This window comes from Nycticebus coucang, chromosome X (assembly GCF_027406575.1).
Source record: "Nycticebus coucang isolate mNycCou1 chromosome X, mNycCou1.pri, whole genome shotgun sequence".
Taxonomy (NCBI): Eukaryota; Metazoa; Chordata; class Mammalia; order Primates; family Lorisidae; genus Nycticebus; species Nycticebus coucang.
The window spans coordinates 131,320,330-131,330,587 of NC_069804.1; the positions used below are offsets into that span (position 1 = coordinate 131,320,330).

The 10,258-nt window shown below is 42.6% G+C and overlaps 2 pseudogenes; one reads left to right on the forward strand and one right to left on the reverse strand.

The window, feature by feature from the left end:
- Positions 1-225: 225 nt before the first annotated feature.
- On the forward strand, positions 226-1,289 carry LOC128577013 (E3 ubiquitin-protein ligase CCNB1IP1-like; annotated as a pseudogene).
- A 1,285-nt stretch (positions 1,290-2,574) lies between these two features.
- On the reverse strand, positions 2,575-3,172 carry LOC128578090 (ras-related protein Rab-9A-like; annotated as a pseudogene).
- Positions 3,173-10,258: the final 7,086 nt, after the last annotated feature.

Sequence of the window (10,258 nt, forward strand, 5' to 3'; positions counted from 1 at the left end):
TTTCAGGAGACCAAAACAAGATCTGAGTCTACTTTTCTAGTCTGGACCTCTTCAGTGGTATAAATCATGGTTATACAAAGATGATGTCTGCATTTTTCTTTTACGCACAGAGGAAGATGATTCTTCAAACAAAAGATGAAAGCTGACTTTTCTACCAGAAATGATTTATGCAAGTAACTTGTAAAAATGACTCTTTTCAGCATCCGGAGACCTCAATCTACTATTATGTCTTTGTGTGAAGACATGCAGCTCTGTAATTATTGAAAGTGTTACACCATACTCTCTGGTTATGCATGGGTCACCGCCTACTCTCGCATCTTCTGTGATCAGCATGAGAGTGGTAAGTTTAGTTGTTCACCAGCATCTGTTCTGCTTGCAACAGTACCCTTTCTGGAATGCTAGATATTTTCCACACAGAACCCAGTCCATCAAAGAAATATAAAGCTATGGTATAGGCCAGACTGCTACCAGAGATTGTGTTGGATATTAGCCCCTAAGCTCTGGCCTTCTGGATATAGCAGGTATATCAGGAGTGTCTCTATCAAGAATATAATTTTAGCATGGCTGAGGACCATCTGAAACAGATGGAGAATATATATATTCAGCAAAATACAGAGCAAGGATGTAGAATTGACCTCTATAAAAGGGAAACTCACTTCCATGAAGAAAGTTCTAGAAGAATACAAGAAAAATTTCAGTGAAATCTCTGAGAAACTTATGAAGTGCAATCACCAGTATGAAACGCTCCAAGGCCTCTGTGATAGGCTATGAAATTTAACCACTGTTAACCAAGAAGTAACACTTGGGGTAGTGCCTGTGGCTCAAGGAGTAGGGCACCAGCCCCATATACTGGAGGTGGTGGGTTCAAACCCAGCCCCAGCCAAAACTGAAAAAAAAAGAAGTAACACTTGAACTAACCATGATTGCATGGTCTGGTGGTTTTGGCTTCCCATTAGGGAACAATTCCAAGTTTCCTTGGATAATTTGCCAGTTCACAATCAGGGTGATAGTGAGGGAGATTTTCAGTTCAGACCATTTTTTTGGGGGGGGAGGGGGTTCCTCCCACAGCACCTGAACTTAGCAACAACTGTTTTAGTTTTGCCTCTCCAAGTTGTGAATTACAGCAGGAGCAAATCTCCAGCAGGGCCTTCAAAGTAAAAGAGTTTAACTCTCTTTACAGAATGTTAATCTGTTCACTTGCAGTAATTTCATTTAGAAAATAATCTTTACTCAAGAGTCATCAAACTTTTTGTGCTTTTATGTCTTTAAAGTTGGCTCGGTGCCTGTAGCTCAGCAGCTGGGGTGCCAGCCACATACACTGGAGTTGGCAGGTTTGAATCTAGCCCGGGCCTGCCAAACAACAATGACAACTGCAACCAAAAACAACAACAACAACAAAAAATAGCCAGGCGTTGCGGCATGCACCTGTAATCCCAGCTACTGGGGAGGCTGAGGCAAGAGAATCGCTTAAGCCCGAGAGTTTGAGGTTGCTGTGAGCTGTGACGCTACGGCACTCTACCCAGGGCAAAAGCTTGAGACTATCTCAAAAAAAAAAAAAAGAAAGAAAGAAAGAAAAAAAGTGTTTGAAGTTCTCTTCACACGATCAACTTGAAAGAAACTCAGTTGCTCTGAGAAGTGACTTTAGAGTCTGATTTCTTTGTTTCTATTATTTATTTATTATTTTTTTTTTTTTCAGTTTTTGGCTGGGGCTGGGCTTCAACCCACCACCTACGGCATATGGGGCCGGCGCCTTACCCCTTTGAGCTACAGGTGCCGCCCTGTTTCTATTATTTAAAGCATGAACATTTTATTAATCTCAGTTTCATCGTTTTTTTCCCATTTTGAACACACACATATATATATATTTTTTTTTTTTTTTGATTGTTGGGGATTCATTGAGGGTACAGGAAACCAGGTCACACTGATTGCATTTGTTAGGCAAAGTCCCTCTTGCAATCGTGTCTTGCCCCCAAAAGGTATGGCACACACCAAGGCCCCACCCCCTCCCTCTTTCCCTCTCTCTGCTCTTCCTTTCCCTTCCCCTCCCTCCTTCTTTCTCTCTCTGCTTTCCATTCAACACATAATTTTTAATCCAGTCTTCTGTTGATGGACTTATAGGCTTTTTTCAATATTTTGCTGTCACAAATAGCAGTGCAAACAACATTGCGTATAGCTCAGTTTCATTGTTAATGGCTGGATTTTCTTCACTTATGAAAAGGTCTTGACATTATTGTGTGTTGCATAGATTTTTTCAAATTTTTTGTTTTAATTATAATTGAAGTCTTGGACATTTCATATATTGGCTCTATAACTTACATATTTGAATTAAAGAAACGTTATTAGACAACCATGACAATTTATAAATGTAAAGTGCTATTACTGAGTAAATAGATTCTTCAGGGAGCGGAGGTGCCCCTTCCCTCACCAACTAATGAAGCAGCAACATATGCGTTAGTTTACTTTTATTAGTAGATAATACACTGCTACAAACCGTAATCCCCTCTGCTCCCTGGTATTTATTTTCTGTATACATGTGAGTCGGTTAGAATCTATGAACTATCTCTTTAATAATCATCAAGATGAGCTGGGCCTGGACTTCCGGTGAAGATTGATGGTATCTGTCTGAACCAAGTCATCTGACCTATCTCCGGTGGGAAGAACTCTCCGAACTGCTTCTTCAAAGGCTGCTGTGACATTTGTGGCATCTTTTGCACTTGTTTCAAAGTAAAGATAGTCACCGTTATCCCTACACTAGATCTGGGCCTCTATAGTCACCTGCCATTCACTTATGTCAATCTTGTTACCCAAAATCACAAAAGGAAAGTTTTGGGGCTCTTTCACATCCCCATAATATATGAATTCTTTCTTCCAGTTACTCCAGTTCTGGAACTTTTGTGAATCATGGACACTAAAAGTAAGCAGACCAATAGGCAGAACCTCTGTAAGATGTCGTCTTCAGGCTTCAGAATTGCTCTTCACCGGCTATGTCCCAAATCTGCACAGTAACCAAATGTCCATCCCCCTCCAAATCTTTATAGAAAAATTCCACACCTATTGTATGGAACAGCTGGGTAGCAAACTTACTAGTTGCATATCTGTTCATAAGAGAACTCTTCTCAACTCCACCATCTCCAAGGAGAATTACTTTAAAAGCTGATGGTTTTCCTGCCATTATTAATCTCAAGAGCTTTGAGATTAATTGTTTAATTCAAGCATCATTATCTCCTGTGGTTGCTGAGAAGTTTCACTCAGATGTGGAGGAAAAGTGTTTCATCACGATCCCAGGCTCCGTAGAAGAGAACAGGAAGATTTTTCAGGCCCCAAGAGTGCTGTAGTCTTGTAGCTACATGTGGAGGATGCCCGGGGAGCCCCAGGATGACATGTTTGGGTGCAGTGATGACATAAAGAGGGCATGGACCTGGCGGGCAGGAGGTGGAAGGGTAGTACTGCCCAGCTCCAGCTGCACCAGCTCCTGTCCAGCACAAAGGGAATAACATGGGGACAGGCTGGACTGCTGTCTTTGATACTGAAATATGGGTGAGGAGGCACTCTAATAGAACACAGAATATGCAGGCAATGATGAAAGGTAAAGGGATTTTTTTTTTATAGAAAAAGATACATGCCTTGACTCTGACCTCATTAGACTAAATCAACTCATTCAAGGTGTTTGGAAATGTCTCTTGGTTGGTCAGGATTTGGATTACAGGTCTTTCTCAGGAGCTATAGATACAGTAAAAGTTATACTCAAGTTCAGTGATGGCTGTAGCCCCTCAATCAAGGTCCTTTGGGTAAAGATATTGATCTAGCATGTTAGGATCGTTTTCCCCAGGTAAGTCATATAACTTCACAAATTCATCTATCTCATAGGGAGTAGAGGCCCAAGGAATATTAGAAGCATCCAGAGTTATGTCTTGAATATCAAGAGGATCAGCGTCCCCTGATGAAGCCCACGCAGAAGCACCAGGAGTCTCTCCAGGATTCTCGATATCGATATCAGAAAGCTCATGTGAATTATGGTTAGTTGCATCTGCACTTTCAGGATTCACGAGATGATTGTTTTCAGCACTTACGGGTAAGGAGAAGTCTTCCTCCACCAATGAAATAATCTGGTCTAATACATCTAGTGTCAGACTAGAAGTGTCAGACTGTTGATCCTGATGTAGCCCATTACTCCAAGGATGATGGTTCTGGAAGCAAGCCTGGGAAGGGAGGAGGAGGGTGATTAATAAAGTGATTGAGTCTAAAGAAGAATCTTTATCTCACATCTCTTTATATTTATCTAAACAAGGGAAGTTTTCTTCCTGTCCTCTGCTGCCCTGTGCTCCAGTGGGCAAACTGGGTGTAGGATTGTATTAGCAATGAGTAGAATAGGACAGACAACGCACACCCTCGATCAGGATGTATTAAGTAAAGGGAGGCCTGTATGAATGGTGGCTCTAGGTTTTCAGAGGAAGTATTCTAAGGTCTAAGAGTATGGGGTAGGAGCATAACTTAGGATGCCTTGGGGTTCATCCAGGAGTTATGCCCTGAATACTGTGGGGAAACTTATTCACAAGGCATCTGGATGAACATCCATGTTCTGATGAAGCAGTATCTGGAAATAAATAGGAACTGACTTAAATGGGAGTAGCTAAGATCTAGCCTCAAACAGTCTACAAAGCATTGTGGGTCCAGCGTTGGAAAGGCAAGGGCTCAAATTCCAGCTCTTGTGTTTATAATCCTTGGAAGAGAATTCCTCTGTGTGAGCCTCAGTGTTCCTCAATAAAGTGGTTGGTCATGAGGATAAAAATATGGAGTGCTTAATTTCTGTCCTTATACATAGCAATAAATAGAAATTGTTGTAATGAGGATTAAAAGCATGTGTAAAGCTCTGGGTTAAATGTGCTACCTACAGACACACTTGAGGACATACCATTATTACTGATTCATCAAGGTGGAACCTTGAAGTCAGGCTCATTATGGTAACCCAGTCTGGGCTCATGGTCTTCTCTGTAAACTCTACTCTCAATTCTGCGAGTTGCTCCAGACTAAAGGTTGTGCAGTGCCAACTAATATATCTCGGCTTTGCTGACTTCATAGCAGATATGGTATCTCCTAGAAGTGCCAAGCTCCTGAGCTTACTCTATGTGTCATATATCATGTCTGTCTGCATTGTTTTCTGATTGAGCTCTATGGTTATACATAGGTACATAAGCACCTATATTATGTGTCCATGTGCCACTTTGGATTATGGTATATATATATATGTATATTTATACATGTACACGTGTTAATTTACACTGAGATTTTGCTGTATTTGCCAGGATATTTGTGTGAAAATTTTGGTCTTAGAAAATGGTTGGTGCTCTGTGGCTTGTTATTTGAGTGTGTGTCTTTATTTGTATATTAGCATGTTTGGAGATGCACTCATGTCAGTGAATGAGAGTACAGTCTGATGCATGTATGTTCAGTCCCTATTTGTATTTAAAAATAAATCACATTGGGGCAGCATCCATAGCTTAGTGGGTAGGGCACCGGCCACATACACCCAGGCTGGTGAGTTAGAACCCGGTCTGGGCCAGCTAAACAACAATGACATCTGCAATAAAAAAAAAAATAGCCGGGCATTGTGGCGGGCACCTGTACTCCCAGCTACTTGGGAGGCTGAAGCAAGAGAATCGCTTAAGCCCAAGAGTTGGAGGTTGCTGTGAGCTGTGATGCTACGGCCCTCTACTGAGGATGACATAGTAAAACTCCATCTCAAAAATAAATAAATAAATAATAAATCATATTGGTTAAAAAAAGAATAATGCTGAGCTCATAGGGTTGTCACAAGATGATACACACACAACACTAAGTGCTTTGGTCCATGGTAAGTATCCAGTAAAAGTCAGTTGTCATTACTGTGGTTGTTACTATAGTTTAGGATGCAAGTTTTGAAAGCAGAGAGACTGGCTTGAATTCTGGCCCTGAGCAAGTTCCTTAATGCCTCCAACTATTAGTTTCCTCATCTGTACAAGGGAGGTAGTAACGCTGAGCAGGGTGATTATCAGATAAAATGAGATAATCTACTTAGCCCAATGTCTGGCAGACAATGTTTCATAAGTAATAGCTGTTCTTACAGGCAGGATGGTGGCAATAGTGAATGCCCATTACATGTTGTCAAATGACCACTGACTCCTGGGTACAAAGTATTCCTATTCAGTTGCTGAGAGAGGAAAACACACCAAGTTCAGCTTCAATATTACAAAGTGGATGTGAAACCATTTCTACCTAAAGTCTTGCTTGCTATCATATATACTAAAACTTTTTCAGAATTTCCTGTTATTTAGTAACTGCTAGTCCTCAGCTGTTATATAAATATGACTTCCAAGTGTGTGTAAAAGTCACTAAACAATGTGGGGAAGTGGTCCTCCTGGGTACTTTTTTCTACCAATAAATAACCCATCATTTGATGAAGCAATAAGCACATTTCCCTAAGAAAATACCAGAAATGACATTACTCAGAACTTTAAAAAGCCCTGTTTGGCAAGTCTTTGGTAAATATATATTTAGACAATGATAAACCAAGACCTCAGGCCACATTCCCAATCTCCTCCTCTGCTTCTGTGGCTGTCGTTATGCAAGGAAATGGAAAAAATGTTCAAAGAGCCCCACAGCCCTGGTTCAATGTTTGAACTGATTGAACTTCCTAATCTCACTTCCTTCTGTGACTCTTTCTCAGCAAGGCTAATGACTGCTACACGAGATTGGCCATCAAAAAAGTTATGGAGCAGGCCAACTTTCTCCTTTCCTCCCCCTAGCCTCCCTTTCCACTACTCTCTGCTCTGCATCCTGCATATCTTCATGCCCTTCTCCAATCCCCCAAACCCTTCCCTGCAATGTTCTAGATGAGTAGCTTTTCCAGGGCATAGAGAGCCATGCCCTCCCTCTCATCTAAGCTGACCTGTCCTGTAGGTCACTCACTCAAGTCTCTGCCTGTTGGTTACTGAGGTGACAGGTGATAAAACTATAACAGTGTAACTAGTTCCCATTGTCCCAATTCTGGAATATTCATGTGCTCAGTTCATTGCCCCAAAGAACAAGTTCAGGAGCTCCTCCATAACACCCTGCTAGGAGTCCTAGGTTTCCTAAGGTTGGGTTGGGGTTGCCTCATGAAACACACAGTAGCTACCAAGTGAGCATTCTGCCCACAGAGGTGAGTTGGCTTGTAGGGTGCTTTGTCCAGACAGAGCAAAGCTCCTTCTCTGGGACAAGTCAACTGGGGCAAGCCTGGGGTGCTGGTGACAAGAAGTAAGTGGAAATAGCAATAATACCAACTTTCCAGGGATAGTGTGACAATTAAATGAAGCAATAAATGTAAAACTTTCAGAACAATGCCTGGCGCCATGTAAGTATCCAAATGTTAGTTGTTATTCTCACCCACTGAAGATCGGGTGGCTAGCCAGGAAGGATTCTGAGCCAACGCAGCTCTGAAGCACAAACAATGCCTCTTGTAGCACACCTCTTTTTTTTTTTTTCTTGAGACAAGAGTCTTAAGCTATTGCCCTGGGTAGAGTGCCATGGTGTCATAGCTCACAGCAACCTCCAACTCTTGGGCTGAAGAGATCCTCTTGCCTCAGTTTTTTTTTTTTTTTCTATTTTTAGTAGAGACAGGGTCTTGCTTTTGCTCAGGATGATCTTGAACTTGTGAGCTCAAGCAATCCACCCGCCTCGGCCTCCCACAGTGCTAGGATTACAGGTGTGAGCCACTACGCCCGGCCATAGCACACCTCTCACTGCGTTCCTCGTGAGCAGCGCCCACTCCCCTTCAAAGGAGCTCATATTTGTGGGCTTCTGCTTTTTCTATTTCCCCTGTTAGCCTATCCTGCCTGCCTGCTGCTAACCTCATTTGCCATCCACACTAAAAGCCATAGTATCTTCTTTTCCCTTATAATAACCTAGAGTTCATACACTGGCAGCAAATATGTGCTAAGACATATCTTGTTTGGCTCACGTGGTATTTTAAAGAAATTTTTAATTGGTTGACAATACATAAAAATCAGGTATCCTGTAAAAAGCTGGGAATTGACTTTTTTAATCTCTTTTATTTCCTTTTTTTTTTTTTTAAATAGAGACAGAATTTCACTCTGTCACCCTTGGTAGAGTGTGGTGGTGTCATAGCTCACAGCAACCTCAAACTCTTAGGCTCAAGCAATTCTCTGGCCTCAATCTCCTGAGTAGCTGGGACTATAGGCACCCGCCACAACACTAGACTATTTTTAGAGAAGAGGTCTTGCTCCAGCTCAAGCTGGTTTTGAACCTGTCAGCTCAGGCAATACACCCGACTCAGCCTCCCAGAGTGAATCTCTTAATTTTAAAAATGTTTTTAGATCCAGCAACGCAGATCCAAATCTCAGTTGGCAAATATCTATTGCCTCTGAGGGGTGCTTGTCCCCTTAAATCAGCCATGTACTCTTTGGTTTGTCGCTGTCCCCATTGGCCTGCACTCACTTTTACTGACACCAGCAATAGCCCTGATTCAGGACCCACCAGGAAGAGCTACAATGGCTTATTAAAACTGGAGCTCAAATCAGTAGCAACAGAAAACAAGTTTATCTTTTCTGAAGGTCAGGGAACGGGAGCATTCACAAAAACTCAGTTGCCTATCTCTACTTCCTGGGGAGAAAGAAAAGATGTCCCTTTGAGCCTGGGAAAGGTTGCCTTTTACTGGAGATGGGCCAAATGACCTTCCCAGTGTGGAGAGGAAAAATATAAAAACAAGTTGATGCTAGATGTGGTGGCACCTGCCTGTGGTCCCAGCAATTTGGGAGGCTGAGGTGGGAGGATCCCTTGAGCCCAGGATTTCGAAGCTGCAGTGAGCTATGCTCATACCTGTGAATAGCCACTGCACTGCAGACTGGGCAACATGGCAAATGTTGCCTCTCCAAAAAAACAATAAAACCAAGCTGAGTGTGTGTGTGCATAATGCTCAATGTTTGCATCCTGCTGCAAACTCATGTCTTAGATGAGGAAGTCCACATGTGTCTATTTCAACTAAGCTGTCTTTCTTCCCTAACAACTAAGGCTTTGTCTATGGAGTTTATAGGGTCATGTGTTATTCAAATACTTTGGGCTGCTGGGTAGATACACTGATGTGCATTCTACTGGAAAACTTTCCGGAAGTTCTCTAAGAGCCTGCAGGGTAGGAGTGAGAGAATACTGACTGTTGACTCAGCCAAACTTCTCCAGAGGGCCAATCTCTGGGGAAAGACGGAGCAGCTGTACCCTCTGCCTGGTGTTCAGGCATTTCAGAAATGCTGGTAGGAGTGCGTCTGCCCTGGTGTTCTCCCAAGCTTGGCATAATAATAAACGTGCAGCTTCCTATGGGCCAGGCACTGTTTCATTAGTTGACAACAATCCTATGAGAGAGGTCTTGTTACTATTTGCACTTTTGTCAGTGGGGAAACCGAGGCACAAGAGGTGAAGTAACTAGCTTAAGACTGTGCAACCAATTAGTATCATAGCAAAGATTCTCACTGCGGTCACATGACCAGCAGCATCCGCACCACCTGAGGATCATTAGAAATGCAAATTATTGTCTCCCCACCCCCACCCCGAACCACCTGAATTGAAAGTTCTGTGGGTGGGGCATAGCAATCTGTGTTTTTTACAAGCACTCCAGGTGAATCTGCTATTAGCTTAAGTTTGAGTGCTGCTGCCTTAGGGCAGTGGTTCTCACCCTTCCTAATGCCGCCATGTATTTTCATTGTTACAAAGGGGTGGAAACCCACAGGTTGAGAACCGCTGCCTTAGGGGATAAGGACCCCTAACAATTGTATTAGAGCACGGCAGGTTGCCTGCTAGAAAAAGTTGGGCTGGCAGAATGTGCATTCACTTTAATGAGAAGTGAGAGGCTCTGCCAACTTGTCCCAGCACCTGGGAATTCCACTATTAGCCCTTCATTCCTTTCGATTGTGAAGACTTCATTATTTAGAAGTCATCTTTATTAAAACACAAATGCCCTTGGCAAAAAGGAATGGCATAACCCACTTATCAGCTGTGGAATCTTATGGAGAGTGCCCAACCATTTCTGTTTGTCTTGTACTGTAGGGTTTCTAGGGATGCCAGACTTTGCAGTGCTCAAATGGGTACTATCCTATCACTGTTCAGATCTGGCCAAGACTGGGGTGATTCCTGGGAGACAGGATGTTTGGTGCTAAAAACCAGGACACCAGGTTGTCAGTGCCACACAAACCTGAAAGACGTGTTTTGCTATCTTCTAACATGGAGGAAAAAG